Here is a 19934-nt window from a genome sequence, read left to right on the forward strand (position 1 = left end):
ATTTGTTTTTTATGTTAATTTTATATATGTTTGTTACATTCTTTGTACTTAATACATGTTTTAATGTCTTGTGGATTTTGTGATAAAATTCAGTACCAAATTTGGTTTCTGTTTTCCATCGTTAAATAGTGTGGTATGTGTTATGTGAATGCCATTTAATCTTCTTATTTTTGATTTTCGATTTAATATAAAATCATTTGTAATTCTACTATTCACCCGGAGATGCCACTGTCAACATTTTGGTACATTTCCATCTAGATGTACAACTAAGAAAGAAAAGCATTACCAGTTAAGCAATGATAGTGCTTCTTATCAAGTACACTTTTTAAACTTTAAAAAAATTACATAAGCTTTAGGTATATAGCATTATAATTTGACACCTGTACACACGACAAAGTGATCACTACCACAAGTCTAATTGCCATTCACCACCATCCCCTTCCCCATTTTCACCCACCCTCCAAACCCCCTTTCCCTCTGGTAACCACTAAGCTGATCTCTGTATCTATGAGTTTATTTTTATTTTATTTTGTTTGTTCACTTGTTTTGTCTTTTTAGATTCCACATATGAGTGAAATCATAAGGTATTTGTCTTTCTCCATTTGACTTATTTCACTTAGCATAATGCTGTCCGGGTCCATTCATGTCGTTGCGGATGGCAGGATTTCCTTCTCTTTTTATAACCAAGTAATAATCCGCTTTGTATATATAACGCACCTTTATCCATTCATCCATCTATGGACACTTAAGTTGTATCCATATTTTGGCAATTATAAACAATTCTGCAGTGAATATGAGGGTGCACGTATCTTTTCAAATTAGTGGTTCCGTGTGCTTCGAGTAAATACACAGACATGGAATAGCTGGGTCATATGGTAGTTCTTAATTTTTTGAGGAATCTCCCTACTGGTTTCCACTGTGGCTGCACCAATTTACAGTTCCACCAACAATGTATGAGGGTTCCTTTTTCTTTGCATTCTCTCCAACATTTGTCATTTCTTGTCTCTTTGATAGTAGCCATGCTAACAGGCGTGAGGTGAGATCTCATTGTGGTTTTTGTTTGCGTTTCCTGATAATTAGGCAATTATCTGCCTGTTGGCCATCTGTATGTCTTCTTCGGAAAAATGTCTATTCAGACCCTCTGCCCATTTTTTAATCGGGTTGTTTGTTTTCTCGTTGTTGAGTCCAGTAGGCTATTTTGACAACAGATTTGATTAGTAGCTCCAAAGGTATAGTCTCTTTAATTAATTTGTAACACTTAGGCCCTGCTAAGTTAGATGAGTTGAAAAACTTTATTCATCCAGGCTCAAAGTGGCATCAGGCCTACAAGAAGGATCAGAAATGCTAAATTTCTTTTCTGAACTATTTTATGATTTTTGACCAGGCACAGCATTATGTAATGAGGGTAAAAGAATTCTAATTATAATAACTCATATTTTCTGATGGATATTGGGTTTTAGTGGCAAAGTATAATTGAAAGGAACGAGTTCTCAGTTTTTTACATAAAACTCATATTTGGCTAACTGGAATTTCATGTTCAATATCTTACTTGGAGAATTTTACCCTTCCAGTCATCTACATTTTTTCTTTTGATGTTGAGGATCATTATGAATGATTTAAAAAACCCAAAACTTGTTACTCACTGCCACTACCTTTTCAATACTGTTTAATGGAAGCATTTTACAAAGGTCTGCCATCTAAGGTTAGTTTTATTTATTGTGGTTAATTATTATTAATATCGTAATTTAAAAATTGTAAGAGAGAATTCTTGCTCCTCACCCATCTGTAATCAGCTCAGTTTTCATGTTACTTTCATTTCTGTTGTTGGGGAATTTTACTTGCTACCACACTGAAGAAGTAGCTATGATGAAGGAAGTGTTTCATGTGAAAAGCTGTAAGGAGGAGGGGCAATTTAAGTTTAAAAGTTTGCTGAGGACTCACTGTCTCCAGAATTTTACGAATTTCAAATGACCTTGTTTCAGGATTATGGAACAGGTTAGGTGATAGCTAAACCTTAAAATCACAGTTTCAGTCTATGACATAGTAAATTCATATGTGGATCATCAGCAATTAGCTTTATATTTGTCGTTTTTGTAACATAAACATCTTTGTAGTTCTTGTATAAACTTCTTAATACATTTCAGTGGAAACATGAGGCAACTAAAATTTTCTTCCTCAACTTGCTATAACATTTTGTGGTCATGTAAGAGTTTCAAATTATTTTGCTGCAGAGAATCTGATTGAAAGAAATTTAATGCTTTAATATTTTGGACTTTGAAACATATATGAAGGATTTTGTTGGCAGGGAGGTACACATGCTGTCGTGAAGATGTATAAAGCAAAGTATCCAAAGTGAAGAACAGAATTAAATCATGAATAATTTACAAATTAAAATAATACAGTGTGTCTTGGTTTTTAGAAAGTGGGAGTAGTGCTTAGATAAAGCCAAAACAATTTTGTAAGGTATGTGTTAAAAACAGAATTTGGAAGCTAGAGTAGATGCCCTTTTACCCAATACTTATAATGTCCAAATCATATCTTTTGCACTCTTAGAAATAAGGAACACTTAGTTCTACCAGTGAGCCACTTGAATAGGGAAACATCTTTTAACTTTAATTTGTCATTTATTATTATTATTATTTATTGCTATCATTTGAATCTGTTTTGGTGAAACTTGGTAAAAGCCCTCAGAAAGGTGAATGTGTAAGAAGAAATTGAGTTGAGCCCCGCCCCTCCCATAGGTCTTTCTGCAAATGAATAGGAGGGAGAAAACCTTTCAGAAAGGGTCACTTGATAGAAAACTAGCCAGTGGGAGATTATTGCAGGCAAACACTGGATTGTAAAATAGAGTCATGATCCTAAAGAGGATAAAGTAGGAAAGAACAAAAGACCCAAATGTTATTCTTTTTCTAGCACTAGCTTTTCTCAACCTCACAAAGCTTGATGATTTTGTTCTAATCATATATATATATATATATATATTTTTTTTTTTTTTTTTTTTTTTTTCTGTCTCTGCAATGATGGTAACTCCAAATGAAATGAAATGTTGGCCACTGGCTTGGAGACAGTGGTGGCCAATAGTTAGAGGGCAAAGCTGATTAAGTGAAATGCATAAAAATCACCAAAACGCTGGTAAGAAAGACCCATCAGAGACTAGTGTGGGGCTGAAAGCCAAGAGATCTGTCTCCTGGCGGATATGGGGGACAGTGAAGGATGAGAGGAGAGTGGTGGTGGACAGGTAGTCCAGAGATGCCTCTGTGGTCAGACTCACGTTCAACGAATGGGCATGGCGCAGGCATGTCTGGTAATGACAGCAAGTCAAGCAGACTTTTCAGGGGACTGGGAAGCCTGGATGATAACAGAAGATGGGGGTGAGGATGGAGCAGTTTTTTCTTTTATAGCTGTGTGGCACATGCATACAGTGGCCAAGAAGTCCAGAAACTACCAGGTTCACTGAGTGGGGTGTGTATGTGAGAAAGAGATCATCATTATAACAATCAGAATACTAGCATATCTTACAGCAGCCATTGTGCTTTCTACTCTTATTTGGTGTTTCTACTCTTATCTTATTTAGTCCTCTTAACAGCCCAATGAAGTGAATACTATTATATCCATTTTGTAAACAAGGAAACAAGCTTGGGATGATGAAGTAAGTTGTCCAAACGTATACAGTTGGTAAAAGGTGGTGCTAGGATTTGAACCTGTGCTCTTAAATCATTAGGCCATACTACAAGCAAGTCAGTAGGCTTATTTGTTAATAACTCCTCCAAGAAGGCTCCTGTAACCATCCTTTCCTCCCCTAGTTTGGATTATATATTTCTCTTCTTTGTACACAGCACCTTTTAAGACCCTGTTCCTTAACAATCTTTTATATAGTTTGTACATTAATTGCCTCTTGCATAATACTCCAAGCCTCTCAAGGGCAGTCTCCATATCTTATCTAGTGCTCAAGCGTTAATCATTTTTATATTTCCAGCACTTAGCGTAGTGCCTGGCAAATAATACACACTCAATAAGTATTTATTGATATGTGATATATTGATAATGGAGTGTTACCTTTAAGCAATTTTCCATTGTAAGATTGTAGAATCTTTTTTTTTAACATACACATAGTAAAGTGCACAAATTGTAAATTTACAGCTTGATTTTTACTTATTTATTTAAATTTATTTATTATATTTATTTATTTTTGGCTGTGTTGGGTCTTCGCCGCTGCGCACGGGCTTTTCTCCAGTTGCGGTGAGCGGGGGCCACTCCTCGTTGAGGTGCGCGGGCCTCTCATTGCCGTGGCTTCTCCCGTTGTGGAGCGCAGGCTCTGAGTGCGCGGGCCTCAAGTAGTCGTGGCACTCAGGCTCAGCAGTTATGGCTCACGGGCTTATTTGCTCCACGGCATGTGGGATCTTCCCAGACCAGGGCTCGAACCCGTGTCCCCTGCACTGGCAGGCGGACTCTCAACCACTGCGCCACCAGGGAAGCCCCTGTAAGATTGTAGAATCTTATGGGAAGTTTTCCCAGAGGACCACATGAGACTGAAGAATTAAAAATAAGATTTAAGTTTCAAACCATCATTTTATAAAAGTATGCCGATTGCCACAAGGTCACCATCATGATGTATTATCCAATACTAGTTAAAGCAAATAAGGATTACTATTTGCTAAAGTTTTATGGTTATAAAGTAATAATCATATTAAAATTCATATATCCTCTTTGGGCATTTTTCTACTTATATTACATTTGGTATATTGTTTACAACTGATGAACAAAGAGTCTTCCAGCCTGCTTTTGATTGCTTAGGAAAAATCCAGTTGTGTGCCACAGCAGAGAGCAAAATACAAGACTGTAAGAATTTGGGAAGTTAAATGAAACTTGTAATATTGTTTATCTGTATTTTAACAGTGTTTCACAGCTGACATTTAATAAAGTATTCTGAACAGATTTGCAAGTAGGTAATAGGTTTATTTCAAAGATTTCAATTATGTAATATTTTATTTGCTACATATATTTAGATTATGTATCGGTGATATCTCTCTTAGAAATAAAATCACTAAAAACATTTATGAAGACAAACACTTCTTCATTCATACGTTTGGTAAATTCATCAGTCTGGTATGTGAAACCCTGGTCATTAAAAATATATATTATTTTAAAATGACTACATACATTGTTGACTCTTGACCAACTTGAGGGTTATAGGCACCAACCTTCCCCCTCCCCTGTGCATATAATCCGTGTATAACTTTATAGTCAGCCCTCCATTTCCCAGGTTCCTCCGAATCCAAGGTCCTGCAACCTCTGATTCAACCAACCCTAGGCAACCTTGGATAGCCTAGTACTCTAGTATGTATTTAGTGGAAAAAAATCCCCATATCCATGCAGTTCAAACCCATGTTGCTCAAGGGTCACCTATATTTTTAAGTATGTTTTTATTTTTAAAAATAATGAAACAATTAGGTGGAAAATAGTGCAATTTTTGCTGTGGAGAAGCAGATTTTTATGCATTTATGACTTGAGATGTAACATTCTAGATGCTTGCAAGATATCACAAAGCATGAGCAATGGTTAGTACTGTGGATTAAATTTGTTTGTATAAATTTAACTCTGAAAATATGAATTACTTTTTCTTTAATAATGAAAAGAAAAGCTTTAGGGATGTGGTTAGTGTATTTATATGCTTTACTAAGCAAAGGGGATCTATGATTAAATCATATAATTAACAAAGATAAAACAATGATAGTTAAATTTAGAGAAAGTGTAGTCAGTGAGTAGAAATATACAATCATGTAATTCTGAATTTTCACTTCTGGAAGACGAAACACAATATAAGGTAGAGAGCTTCAAAATACCCACATATTTTTCTTCACAATTATGAGACTCCAAAGAGCTTTAAATATATTATATTCAATGTCCAGTCTGTCAATGTAGGACTCATTAATTGTTACTGTTGAATTGTTATTCTTTTTTACAAGAGGACTTTCTTTCCCAAAACAATGTTTAGTTATTAATAAACAACTCTTTAAGTGATTGAAAACATTGTTTTCCACAAATTTATATATTTGGCACTCATTGTTTTGTAATATGTTAAAAGTGTATTTTCTTATATATATATTTATATATTTGTGTATATATATATATACACACACACACACACACACACACACACACACACACACACACTATATTTGCTATACTATATATATGTAGAATTTGCCGTGGGGACTTACATGTGTTTATTCACTAGAAAGGAAGGAAAGAAATATCCCATTGCCTGAGCAGAGCTAATAGTTTCTGGTATTATTTCCCAGAAGATAACTTTCTGTAAGAACATGTGTTTTCTTTAAAAAAGTAAATAAAATTAAAAAGAACTCTAGCCTGCATGCAGCAAAGAAGACCCAACGCAGCCAAAATTAAAAAAAAAAAAAAACAAAAACTCTATCATAGAGACTTGTGATATTTGTGTTAAGAAGAAACAATCTTTACTTGCTTGATAAATAGGGTACATAAAAAGATTAGGTATGAAAAGAAGACAGCTAAGGAGCTCTAGAGAGAAAAAATACGTTTGACTATTTACATAATTCTTAAAACATAAAATGATGAAGGTGGTGGGCTAAGCTCTTCATGCGCTTTATATCATTTGATCTTAACAACAATACAGTTATCCTTGTTTTACAGATGAGGAAATTGAGGCTTAGAAAGGTTGAGTAACTTGTTCAAGGTCACACCCTGAGTGGCAGAGTTATCTGTACAGAAATGCAGTTTAAGAGGGAATATAAACAAATAGTTACAATAGAGATATGTATGCAATAGACAGAGTTACTAGTAGGATTAGTATAGCATTAGGGAGCATCTAGCAAATATAGTGAAGCCTGATCCAGTGTTCAGGCAGAGCTTTCCCAAAAGAGTTGAGATTCACTAGCGAGGAGAGGGAAATTGGGGGAGTGCTTAATGATCAAGCTAGAGAAGTAAACAGAGGCCAGATTTTCAGAACCTTACAGTGAGAACATTTATATTATGATTGTCCTGGTTGGGACACTTGAGAGTGAAAAGGAGACCAATAATGTCTGTGTTGGTACAACAGAAATGAACAAAACCTGTTTGGGCAAACCAGGAATTCACTGAGATGAGGAACATGAGAAGGAGTGAGGATGATAGTGAATTTGTATTTGTTCAGTTTCATATTTGTTCATTTAAAATTTTTTTGATTTTTATAATTCTGAAACAATTAAAAATTGATAGAAAATTTCCAGGCATAAAAAAGTACAAAGACTTTTTTCCCTGAACCATTTGGAAGTAATTTGCCAGTATGCTGCTCCACTACCCCTGAATACTTTACTGTGTATTCCTATAAATAAGGACATTTGCCTACATAAACATAACACAACCGTGGAAATCAGGTCATTGACATTATACATGACTACCATCTACTCCACAAATCCCAATCAAGTTTGTTGTCTTAATACTATCCTTTAGAGCAAAAGGATACAGTTCAGAATCACCTGCTGCATATAGTTATCATGCCTCTTTAGTCTCCTTCAGTTGGGAGCAGCAAAACAATCTTTCCTGGTTTTTAATGACCTTGACAGTTTGAAGATTACAGATCGGTTGTTTTATGGACTATACCTCTGGGCCTTTTCCAGCCTGGGTTCTGGAAGGGAATGAAACCCTAACATCCTAAAGCATCTATTGTATGAAAAAATTAACTTCTCTCAGTACACCTAAAACAGTATTAGTTATGAAGCATTCTTGAGAGAGTTGAGGAAATAGTCACTGTGTTCTCTGGCTCAGCTGAAGAAAGCTAAATTATTAGATTTTGACAGGAATACCTCGAAAGTGATGATGTTTTCTTCTCATTGAACCCTATTAGATGACATACAATTTTGATTTGTCCCATTACTAATGGTCACTTGATTAAGGATGTGTCTGTCAAGATTCTTAACAATGAAGTTTTTTTTTTTTTTTTGGTAACTAGTAAGTATTTTGCAGGGAAGTTCTTTGAGAGTGCAAGTATATCATTCCTAATCAAACTTTCAGTATACTCATTTATTTATTTGTAGTACTATTGGGCCTTAATTTATTGCTATCATTATTTATCTTGATGTTCAAATTGTGCCCAATTTAGCTACAGGAAACCCCTTCCAGGTAGCTTGTGTGTCTCTTGACATGTTTCCATCACTTTTTGACTACTTTCTTTCTTTCTGGTACAAGATATTAACAAGTTTATCTTGTACTTTCCCTACCCTAGCCCTGGACTCAGCCATTTTAGACCTGAGTCTTTTTAGTGGCGAATAATATTTAGAAGACAGGATCTGGGCACTAGGTGTGCTCTTTGCTTTTGGAGTATGGTGCTTGAAGGCTCAGTGAAGAGAGCTAGGACATATATGCATGTATATATGAATGTATGTATACACCTTTGCATTATATCTATCTATCTGGCCATGAATGTACACTGATACCATTAGTTCTAATCTAGTACCTCAGAGTTTCTTCTAATTTTCTTCCTTTACATATATGTTACCCCCCTTTTTTTTTTTTTTGCGGTACGCGGGCCTCTCACTGTTGTGGCCCCTCCTGTTGCGGAGCACAGGCTCCAGACGCGCAGGCTCAGTGGCCATGGCTCATGGGCCCAGCCGATCTGCGGCATGTGGGATCTTCCAGGACCGGGGCACGAACTCGTGTCCCCTGCATCAGCAGGTGGACTCTCAACCACTGCGCCCCCAGGGAAGCCCTACCCCCTTTTTTGATGCTGAGAAACCTGGCTCCCTTTGGCCTTATTAGATTTACTTGTTTAGCCAATCTCCCTGTATGTAATCAATCTCTCCTTTCCACTGCCATCCCTTCTCCCATATAGATGCACTTTTCTCCTGTGTGGGCTCTGTTATCCGCATCAGACTGACCCTCTACATGGATGTATCCTCACCCTACTCAGGCTGGGCCTCTCCACACTGGACTGACCTTTCTGTGATGCTGTCTTCACCCTGTACCAGGTGGGCTCTGACTCGCATGCTGCCATTGTTTCTTCTTCCTGGGCCCTTCCTTCCACAAGCAGGGCAGATATACAACTACTTTAATTTAGTTGTGAATGAGAAGAGAAAGGGCAGTAGCTAAAAGGTGACTCATTCAGGAAAGAATTGTTTTTTTATAAGATGCCCATCTGGAGGGTAAGTTTAAAGATATATCAATAGAAGAGACAGAGATAATTGATAAAGCTGCTTCTCTCAGAAGGTAGAAAAGAGTGGGATCTAAGAGCATAATCCTAAGGATTAGTTTTAAGTATGAGAAAAGACCATGTTCCCACTCCAGCAGAGACCAGGAGGGAAGAATGGGTTTAATACAGGTTTGTTTGAGAGTTTCCTGCCTGGGAGAGGAGTAAATTTCCATCCTATGGCTTTTACTTTCTCTGTATGGACATTCTTGAGAAGGAGTCATTTACTTGGAGATTTGAGGAGAGTGGAGAAGGTTCTAAAATCACTGTGGAAAATGAGAAGTGAAATGAGCAAAAACACAGGAAGATTTCTGTGTGGCATGGAAAATCTAACTGAAAATAGAAACTGAAAATGAGTGAAGACACTAACCCAAACGGTTGCAGTATTTTCTCCAGCAGTCCCAGCACTAGGAGTGGAGAAGGCAGTTTTTATCAGGCAAACAGTTAAATAGAAAGACATGGTGCAAGTAAGTTGAGGATATTGGCTAGAGAGAGGTTGACATGAAGGAAATGAATATTGAATGTTGAATAGTTCTTTTGTAAAGAAAAATTTATTGAAGTGTAGTTGATTTACAATGCTGTGTTAGTTTCAGGTGTACAGCAAAGTGATTCAATTATATATATAATTATGTATATTTAGATTCTTTTCCATTATATGTGATTACAAGATACTGAGTATAGTTCCCTGTGCAACAAGTATGTCCTTGTTGGTTATCTATTTTATATACAATAGTGTGTATATTTTAATCCAAAGCTCTTTTAATTTATCCCTCCCTCTCTTTTCCCTTTGGTAACCATAAGTGTATTTTCTGTGTCTGTGAGTCTATTTCTGTTTTGTAAATAAGTTCATTTGTATCATCATTTTAGATTCCACATACAAGCGATATCATATGATATTTGTCTTTCTCTGTTTGACTTACTTCACTTGGTATGATAATCTCTAGGCCCATCCATGTTGCTGCAAATGGCATTATTTCATTCTTTTTTATGGCTGAGTAATAGTCCATTGTATATATATTACCACATCTTCTTTATCCTGAAATGAATAGTTCTTTAAACTGTTAGAAAAGTAAGGAAAGAAAGGAGGGTTCTGGAATAGGGACAGTAGATGGGTCATGCCTATCCCAAGGTCCTTGTGTGATTTGGTCCCAAACAGTAAGAAACCAACTCTGTCTAACTTAAAGGTATGTGTGTAGAGGTGGGAAGGGAAAGGATTTATTATATGTATATTGAGTGACTCACAGAATTTAAAATCAGGCTGAACAGTCATGCCTCAAAGATACAGGAAGCATGCAGCTTTGGTGTTAGAGGTTTTAGGAAGCCTCTTCAGATGATCACTATGGGGATGAATCTGCTCTATCATAATTTATTCTTATGTTACTGCTCAGGATTCAAATACTGAGGGAAAGGTTAAAGTTTCATGGCTTTGCTTGGGTCAGCTAGGTGGTTGAGGGTTCTACCAAGACTGCCTGAAATGGGATAGGGGTAGTTCCTCAAAAGAAAACAAAGGTGCTGTTAAGAGAAGGAGGAGAATGGATGCTATGCCGGCAAAAACAAAAGATGTTCAGCACTAGTAGATTGCATGTGTGGTATTGAATTTACGCAGGATAAAGCATGATTTGATACAGAAGGGAAGATGATGAATAAAATACTAATCCTTGTTTTTTTTACTTTTATTTTTCTTAATCACAAAAATAATAAATGTACATAGTAAAAATAATTAAAGATATCTCCTTTTCCCCAAGTCTTTTGTGACTGTGTAACAATGACCAAGATATGACAGCAAAGGGGAGAACTGGGTAGAAGGTGATAGATTGATTTGAAAGTCATGGCTTGAACATTTTCTGTGGTTCAGGTCTGTCAGGTGTACTGTGGATAGGAAAGTGCATAATGAGAGTTTGGTCTCTTGCTCATAAGTTAAAGTACAAAGCAGTGCATTGAAAACTTTAAAGTCAATACAAATCCAAAGTTGGTTTTACTAAAAATGTCTCCTTTTGGAAAAGACATAAGTAAGTATGTGTCTTCAACTTATATGATAAAATAAATTTATATGATTTTTTATTCTTTTAAACTCTCCTTCCATAAACCCTACATTTAAGAATTGACTTTAAAAAAAAAAAAAGAATTGACTTCTTTTTTATCTTTGTTCTTTTTATTCATTATTTTTGAGACAATGCGTAACCTCCTTTCCCCCCTAAAACAACCCCTCCCAGCTTGCTTTCAGAAGTCAACATTTTCATGCAAACAGTTTATTGAGTAGACTCTACATTGTGCATATTAACACAGTAATGTTTTTATTTTTCCCCAATCACAATTCCCGATAGTGCTATATAGAATCTCCCAAGACAATTTCTTGGGTACATTCCACAACTTTCTCATCACTTTCAGTTATTAAAAAAACAAAGCAGAACCAGACTAATTTCACTCCAGTGTAAAAATCCAATCTCAAATCTGATTCAAATGTAATCCTCTCAATTCCCTCTACTAGCATCTAACTCCTTTGTTGGGGAGGAGGAATATGAGAGATGGCAGGGGTTGCTTACTGGAGATGAAGAGTGCCCCTCCCCACAAGACTACATGATTCTGTTGCTGCTGGTATTCTTTGAGGATGTGGTGGTCTCCTCATAACTTTGTGCAATTTTTAGAGTTGTTTAGCTTCACCTTGGGTCACCTGCAGAGGGGGCACCCATGTCTTCCTGTAGTCTTGCCTTTGGTCCACATCCCAACCATTTCTCCTCTCTTCTTTATATTCCTTCATATGGTGTCAAATATGGTAGTTCTCGTCTGTACCCTCTGAAAGACGAGGAGACCTGGAATGGGTTGGAGGTTTTCTCACCTTCTTCTTAAGTTCCCTATAACATGGTCTCTTTTTGTTCCACTTTCCTGGGCTCAGACAGTAAGTCCTCTTCCTTCAAAATCTCCAGAAAAGAAGCAGGCACAATTCTTGGTGTTCACATATGTTCCCAAATTCCAAAGGACACAAGTCAAATTCTCCCCCAGACTCTCCCACGGGGCTCACTGCACTTTGAAGGCAGGCATCAGGTTGGTCTCTAGGTACCTGACTCTGCAAGTCTTCAGCCAGGTAGCAGGCTGTCAACCTTCCCTCTTTGCCAGTACTCACTTTCTGTTTTCCATTGAAACTCCATGCTCCCTTGGCTTCTGGAGGGTTGACGGGAAATACCTTTCGGCTGACCTAGGACTGAGATGTTGGTTGGGAGGAGCAGAGGTGGTTCTGAGTTAGTCCTTCAGGAGGTTTTTGGCCCCAGTGGTTGGAGAAGCCTTTTTTTTCTACTTTCAAATTTTATTTATTTCTACAGCAGACTCTTATTAGTTATCTATTTTATACATATTAGTGTCAATTATATGATATATGTCAATCCCAATTCATCCCACCCCCCCAGTCCCCCCCTGCTTTCCCCACTCGGTGTCCATACATTTGTTCTCTACATCTGTGTCTCTATTTCTGCCTTGCAAAACGGTTCATCTATACCATTTTTCCAGATTCCACATATATCCCCTAATAAAAGATATGTGTTTTTCAGTTTCTGACTTACTTCACTCTGTATGACAGTCTCTGGGTCCATCCACATCTCCACAAATGACCCAATTTCGTGCCTTTTTATGGCTGAGTAATATTCCATTGTATATATGTACCACATCTTCTTTATCCATTCATCTGTCGATGGGCTTTAGGTTGCTTCCATGACCTGGCTATTGTAAATAGTGCTGCAGTGAACATTGCGGTGCATGTGTTTATTGAATTATGGTTTTCTCTGGGTATATAGTGGGATTGCTGGGTCATATGGTAATTATATTTTTAGTTTTTTAAGGACCCTCCATACTGTTCTTCATAGTGGCTGTATCAATTTACATTCCCACCAACAGTGCAAGAGGGTTCCCTTTTCTCCACATCTCCCCAGCAATTGTTGTTTGTAGATTTTCTGATGATACCCATTCTAACCAGTGTGAGGTGATTACCTCATTGTAGTTTTGATTTGCATTTCTCTAATAATTAGTGATGTTGAGGAGCTTTTCATGTGCCTCTTGGCCATCTGTAGGTCTTCTTTGGAGAGATGTCTATTTAGGTCTTCTGCCCATTTTGGGATTGGGTTGTTTGTTTTTTGACTATTGAGCTGCACGAGCTTTCTATCCTGTTCCATTGATCTATATGTCTGTTTTTGTGCCAGCACCGTACTGTCGTGATTACTGTAGCTTTCTGGTATAGTCTGAAGTCAGGGAGTCTGATTCCCCCAGCTCCGTTTTTTTTTTTTTTCCCCTCAAGATTACTTTGGATATGTGGGTTATTTTGTGTCTCCATACAAATTTTAAGATGTTTTGTTCTAGTTCTGTAAAAAATGCCATTGGTAATTTGCTAGGGATTGCATTGAATCTGTAGATTGCTTTGGGTAGTATAGTCATTTTCACAATACTGAGTCTTCCAATCCAAGAAGGTATCTCTCCAGGTATCTCTCCATCTGTTTGTGTCACCTTTGATTTCTTTCATCAGTGTCTTATAGTTTTCTGAGTACAGGTCTTTTACCTTCTTAAGTAGGTTTATTCCTAGGTATTTTATTCTTTTTGTTGCAGTGGTGAATGGGATTGTTTCCTTAATTTCACTTTCTGATCTTTCGTTGTTAGTGTATAGGAATGCAAGATATATCTGTGCATTAATTTTGTATCCTGCAAATTTACCAGATTCATTGATTAGCTCTAGTAGTTTTCTGGTGGCATCTTTAGGTTTTTCTAGGTAGTGTATCATGTCACCTGCAAACAGTGACAGTTTTACTTCTTCTTTTCCAATTTGTATTCTTTTCCTTTTTTTTCCTTCTCTGATTGCCATGGCTAGGACTTCCAAAACTATGTTGAATAATAGTGGCAAAAGTGGACATCCTTGTCTTGTTCCTGATTTTAGAGGAAATGCTTTCCATTTTTCACCATTGAGAATGATGTTTGCTGTGGGTTTGCCGTATATGGCCTTTATTATGTTGAGGTAGGTTCCCTGTATGCCCACTTTCTGGAGAGTTTTTATCATAAATGGGTGTTGAATTTTGTCAAAAGCTTTTTCTGCATCTATTGAGATGATCATATGGCTTTTATTCTTCAACTTGTTAATATGGTGTATTGCATTGATTGATTTGTGTATACTGAAGAATCCTTGCATCCCTGGGATAACTCCCACTTGATCACAGTATATGATCCTTTTAATGTGTTGTTGGATTCTGTTTGCTAGTATATTGTTGAGGATTTTTGCATCTATATTCATCAGTGATATTGGTCTGTAATTTTCTTTTTTTGTAGTATCTTTGTCTGGTTTTCGTATCAGGGTGATGGTGGCCTCGTAGAATGAGTTTGGGAGTGTTTCTTCCTCTGCAATTTTATGCAAGAGTTTGAGAAGGATGGGTGTTAGCTCTTCTCTAAATGTTTGATAGAATTCACCTGTGAAACCATCTGGTCCTGGACTTCTGTTTGCTGGAAGGTTTTTTTTTTTGGGGGGGGGTACGTGGGCCTCTCACTGTTGCGGCCTCTCCCATTGTGGAGCACAGGCTCCGGACACACAGGCTCAGCGGCCATGGCTCACGGGCCCAGCCGCTCCGCGGCATGTGGGATCTTCCCGGACCGGGGCACGAACCCGTGTCCCCTGCATCAGCAGGCGGACTCTGAACCACTGCACCACCAGTGAAGCCCCTGCTGGAAGGTTTTTAATCACAGTTTCAATTTCATTACTTGTGATTGGTCTGTTCATACTTTCTGTTTCTTCCTGGTTCAGTTTGGAAGGTTATACTTTTCTAAGAATTGGTACATTTCTTCCAGGTTGTCCATTTTATTGGCATAGAGTTGCTTGTAGTAGTCTCTTAGGATGATTTGTATTTCTGTGTTGTCTGTTGTAACTTCTCCTTTTTCATTTCTAATTTTTTTGATTTGAGTCCTCTCCCTCTTTTTCTTGATGAGTCTGGCTAAAGGTTTATCAATTTTATCTTCTCAAAGAAACAGCTTTTAGTTTTATTGATATTTTCTATTGTTTTCTTTGTTTCTATTTCATTTATTTCTGCACTGATCTTTATGATTTCTTTCCATCTACTAACTTTGGGTTTTGTTTGTTCTTCTTTCTCTAGTTCCTTTAGGTGTACGTTTAGATTGTTTATTTGAGATTTTTATTATCTTGTGAAGTAGGGTTGTATTGCTATAAACTTCCCTCTTAGAACTGCTTCTGCTGCATCTCATAGGTTTTGGATCGTCGTGTTTTTGTTGTCATTTGTCTTTAAGTATTTTTTGATTTCCTATTTGAATTTTTCAGTGATCTCTTGGTTATTTAGTAACGTATTATTTAGCCTCCATGTGTTTGTGTTTTTTCTTTTTTTTCCCCTGTAATTTATTTCTAATCTCATAGCATTGTGATCAGAAAAGATGCTTGATATGATTTCAATTTCATTAAATCTTTTTTTTTTTTTTGGTGGTACGTGGGCTCTCACTGTTGTGGCCTCTCCCATTGCATAGCACAGGATCTGGACGCGCAGGATCAGCGGCCATGGCTCATGGGCCCAGCCGCTCCGTGGCATGTGGGATGTTCCCGGACTGGGGCACGAACCCGTGTCCCCTGCATTGGCAGGTGGACTCTCAACCACTGCGCCACCAGGGAATTCCCAGTTTTCTTAAATTTACCAAGGCTTGATTTGTGACCCAAGATGTGTTCTATCCTGGAGAATGTTCCATGTGCACTTGAGAAGAAAGTGTAATCTGCTGTTTTCGGATGGGATGTCCTGTAAATATCAGTTAAATCTATCTGGTCTTTTGTGTCATTTAAAGCTTCTGTTTCCTTATTAATTTTCTGTCTGGATAATCTGTCCATTGGTGTAAGTGAGGTGTTAAAGTCCCCCACTATTATTGTGTTACTGTTGATTTCCTCTTTTATAGCTGTTAGCATTTGCCTTATGTGTTGAGGTGCTCCTGTGTTTGGTGCATATATATTTATAATTGTTATATCTTCTTCTTGGATTGATCCCTTGATCATTATGTAGTGTTCTTCCTTGTCTCTTGTAACATTCTTTATTTTAATATGTATTTTATCTGATTTGAGTATTGCTACTCCAGCTTTCTTTTGATTTCCATTTGCATGGAATAGCTTTTTCCGTCCCCTCACTTTCAGTCTGTATGTGTCCCTAGGTCTGAAGTGGGTCTCTTGTAGACAGCATATATATGGGTCTTGTTTTTGTGTCCATTCAACAAGCCTGTATCTTTTGGTTGGAGCATTTAATCCATTCACATTTAAGGTAATTTTTGATATGTATGTTCTTATTACCATTTTCTGAATTGTTTGGGGTTTGTTTTTGTAGGTCCTTTTCTTCTCTTGTGTTTTCCACTTAGAGACGTTCCTTTAGCATTTGTTGTAGAGGTGATTTGGTGGTGCTGAATTCTCTTAGCTTTTGCTTGTCTGTAAAGCTTTTGATTTCTCTGTCGAATCTGAATGAAATCCCTGCCGGGTAGAGTAATCTTGGTTGTAGGTTCTTCCTTTCATCACTTTACATGTATTGTGCCACTCCCCTCTGGCTTGTAGAGTTTCTGCTGAGAAATCAGCTGTTAACCTTATGGGTGTTCCCTTGTATGTTATTTGTCATTTTTCCCTTGTTGCTTTTAATAATTTTTCTTTGTCTTTAATTTTTGTCAATTTGATTACTATGTGCCTTGGTGTGTTTCTCCTTGGGTTTATCCTGCCTGGGACTCTCTGTGCTCCTTGGACTTGGGTGGCTATTTCCTTTCCCACGTTAGGGAAGTTTTCGACTATAATCTTTTAAAATATTTTCTTGGGTCCTTTCTCTCTCTCTTCTCCTTCTGAGACCCCTATACTGTGAATGTTGGTACATTAAATGTTGATCCGGAGGTCTCCTGGGTTTTTTTCTTTTCCTTTCATTCTTTTTTCTTTATTCTCTTCCATGGCAGTGAATTCCACCATTCTGTCTTCCAGGTCACTTATCCGTTCTTCTGCCTCAGTTATTCTGCTATTGATTCCTTCTAGTGTATTTTTCATTTCAGTTATTGTATTGTTCATCTCTGTTGGTTTGTTCTTTAATTCTTCTAGGTCTTTGTTAAATGTTTCTTGCATCTTCTCTGTCTTTGTTTTGCCTCCATTCTTTTTCCGAGGTCCTGGATCATCTTCACTATCATTATTCTGAATTCTTTTTCTGAAGGTTGCCTATCTCCACTTCACTTAGTTGTTTTTCTGGGGTTTTATCTTGTTCCTTCATCTGGTACATAGTCCTCTGCCTTTTCATTTTGTCTGTCTATCTGTGAATGTGGTTTTTGTTCTACAGGCTGCAGAATTGTAGTTCTTCTTGCTTCTACTGTCAACCCTCTGGTGGATGAGGCTATCTGAGAGGCTTGTGCAAGCTTCCTGATGGGAGGGACTGGTGGGGGTAGAGCTGGCTGTTGCTCTGGTGGGCAGAGCTCAGTAAAACTTTAATCCACTTGTCTGCTGATTGGTGGGGCTGGGTTCCCTCCCTGTTGGTTGTTTGGCCTGAGGCGACCCATTACTGGAGCCTACAGGCTCTTTGGTGGGGCTAATCGTGGACTATGGGAGGATCACACCAAGGAGTACTTCCCAGAACTTATGATGCCAGTGTCCTTGTCCCCAAGGTGAGCCACAGCCAACCACTGCCTCTGCAGGAGACCCTCCAACACTAGCAGGTTGGTCTGGTTCAATCTGTGGGGTCACTGCTCCTTCCTCCTGGGTCCTGATGCACACGCTACTTTGTGTGTGCCCTCCAAGAGTGGAGTCTTGTTTCCCCCAGTCCTGTCAAAGTCCTGCAATCAAATTCTGAAAGTCTGATTCTCTGGGAATTCCTCCTCCTGTTGCCGGACCCCCAGGTTGAGAAGCCTGACATGGGGCTCAGAACCTTCACTCCACTGGGTGGACTTCTGTGGTATAATTGTTCTCCAGTTTGTGAGTCACCCACCCAGAGGTTTTGGGATTTGATTTTATTGTGATTGTGCCCCTCCTACCATCTCATTGTGGCTTCTCCTTTGTCTTTGGATGTGGGGTATCTTTTTCAGTGAATTCCAGTGTCTTCCTGTCAATTATTGTTCAGCAGTTAGTTATGATTCTGGTGCTCTCACAAGAGGGAGTCTGGAGAGGCCTTTAAAAGCATGAAATCCTTGTGCCTTTTTGTCATCATTTTTCAGCCAGAATAACTAATTTCAAGACAACAGAAAAAGTTCCATTCAACATTCTATTATTATAAAACTAAAGTAAATGATAACCTTTATTCTTATTTGATTCTGCAGTTTACAATGAAAAGAAAAAAAAAACACACAAACTCTAGCCCATAGGATATGGCAAACCAGATCTTTTCAGTGCCTAAGATTTTTAGTTAGGCATGTTTAAAGTACCATTGATTTTCCACAGTCATCAGAAATATTATTAATGAATAATATTATAGTTGTTTTGTCTGACTTCCTATTGGAATATGGCAGGTATAAGAGGGGTCAATGAGGGAGAGAAGTTAGGCCTATTATTAATCACTGGTCAGTTAAGAATATAGATCAGAACAATGTTTAACTATTTTTATTAGAAGGGCTTTGAATATAATAAGTAGAATTGGCGTCAGTTAAAAAAAATAAATAGATCTTCGCTTAGACCTTTGAAAGACACTTTTTTATTTAAGTAGATGTTAAAATGTACTTGTTAATCTTACACCTCATAGTCCCCTTAAGAGAGGTTTGAATAAAGAAGTATTTTAGGTTCTGGCTTAAATATGAAGATGATTTTTAGTGTTCCCAGTGGCCAACAAATATAATGATTATCATTCCCAGAATGGTACTGTCTTCAGACTGTCTCAGCTGAATTCTTTCTGAGTGACATTTCTGTTATCCATATCGTTCTTGTTAAGGATTCAATAATGACTAGGTTAATTAGAGATAGGTAATCTTATCTTATATTAATCATCCTTTTGTCAGAATAAATTAACCTTTTTAGCTTCTATTTTGTGGAATTCCCAGCCTCTGCAGACTCTCTTCTTGAGGCATTAGTCTCATAAAATTTTAAACTCATTTGAATTTAGAAATACCCATTACTGATAGAGTTATTACACTTGATAATCAGAGCTTTACTCTGAGATCACTGAAGGTAAGCCTAGTTCATGCACCTCACAGCCTTGTTCCTTCCTAGATGTGTGATCTGGGGAAATTCAGTGATCATCTCTGAGTCTTCATTTCCTGACTCAGAAAATAGGGATAATTATAGCCACCTCAAGTTGTGGAGATCAAATGGGATAACACCTACAGTAGATTCTTAATGCCCTGCTGAAATGTTTGAGATTATTTTGAAATGTGATCAAGTCAGAGGACTTTACTTTTTCCAGTGTTGGTGTTAACTGACCCCTGATATCATGGAGTCTTTTTCACTGGATCCCCTGTATCATTGGCAGGGAGAAAAATCATGGTAAAATGTTGTGTGAGAGAGTATTCTGACCACTTGTGGCTCCCACAATTCTTTGGTATGTGTGTGATCCAGGGAGCAAATGTGTCAGTCCATCAAAGATTAGAGCTTGGGCCATCTGTGGTAGAGGTCCATGGCACCCCGTGACAAACACACTGAAAACTAGCATGCATTGAAATAAATCTATTAACAATGTACATATAAGTTCATCTGCTTTTAAAAGACAGAATTTGCAGTGAATTTCATCAGAGGTAGTTTGGGATATATTGAAATATTTGGCTTTAATTAGAAAGCAGGAAAATATAT

At 37.6% G+C, this 19934-nt stretch overlaps 1 long non-coding RNA gene across 1 annotated transcript in view; it reads left to right on the plus strand.

The window, feature by feature from the left end:
* Positions 1-19934, plus strand: part of LOC109549093 (uncharacterized) — a 50655-nt gene that overhangs the window by 6370 nt on the left and 24351 nt on the right. Inside the window, exon 3 of the long non-coding RNA XR_002175284.3 lies at positions 8846-8981. This is a non-coding gene — a long non-coding RNA (uncharacterized lncRNA). The remainder of the gene's footprint in view (positions 1-8845; positions 8982-19934) is intronic.

This window comes from Tursiops truncatus, chromosome 3 (assembly GCF_011762595.2).
Source record: "Tursiops truncatus isolate mTurTru1 chromosome 3, mTurTru1.mat.Y, whole genome shotgun sequence".
Classification (NCBI taxonomy): Eukaryota; Metazoa; Chordata; class Mammalia; order Artiodactyla; family Delphinidae; genus Tursiops; species Tursiops truncatus.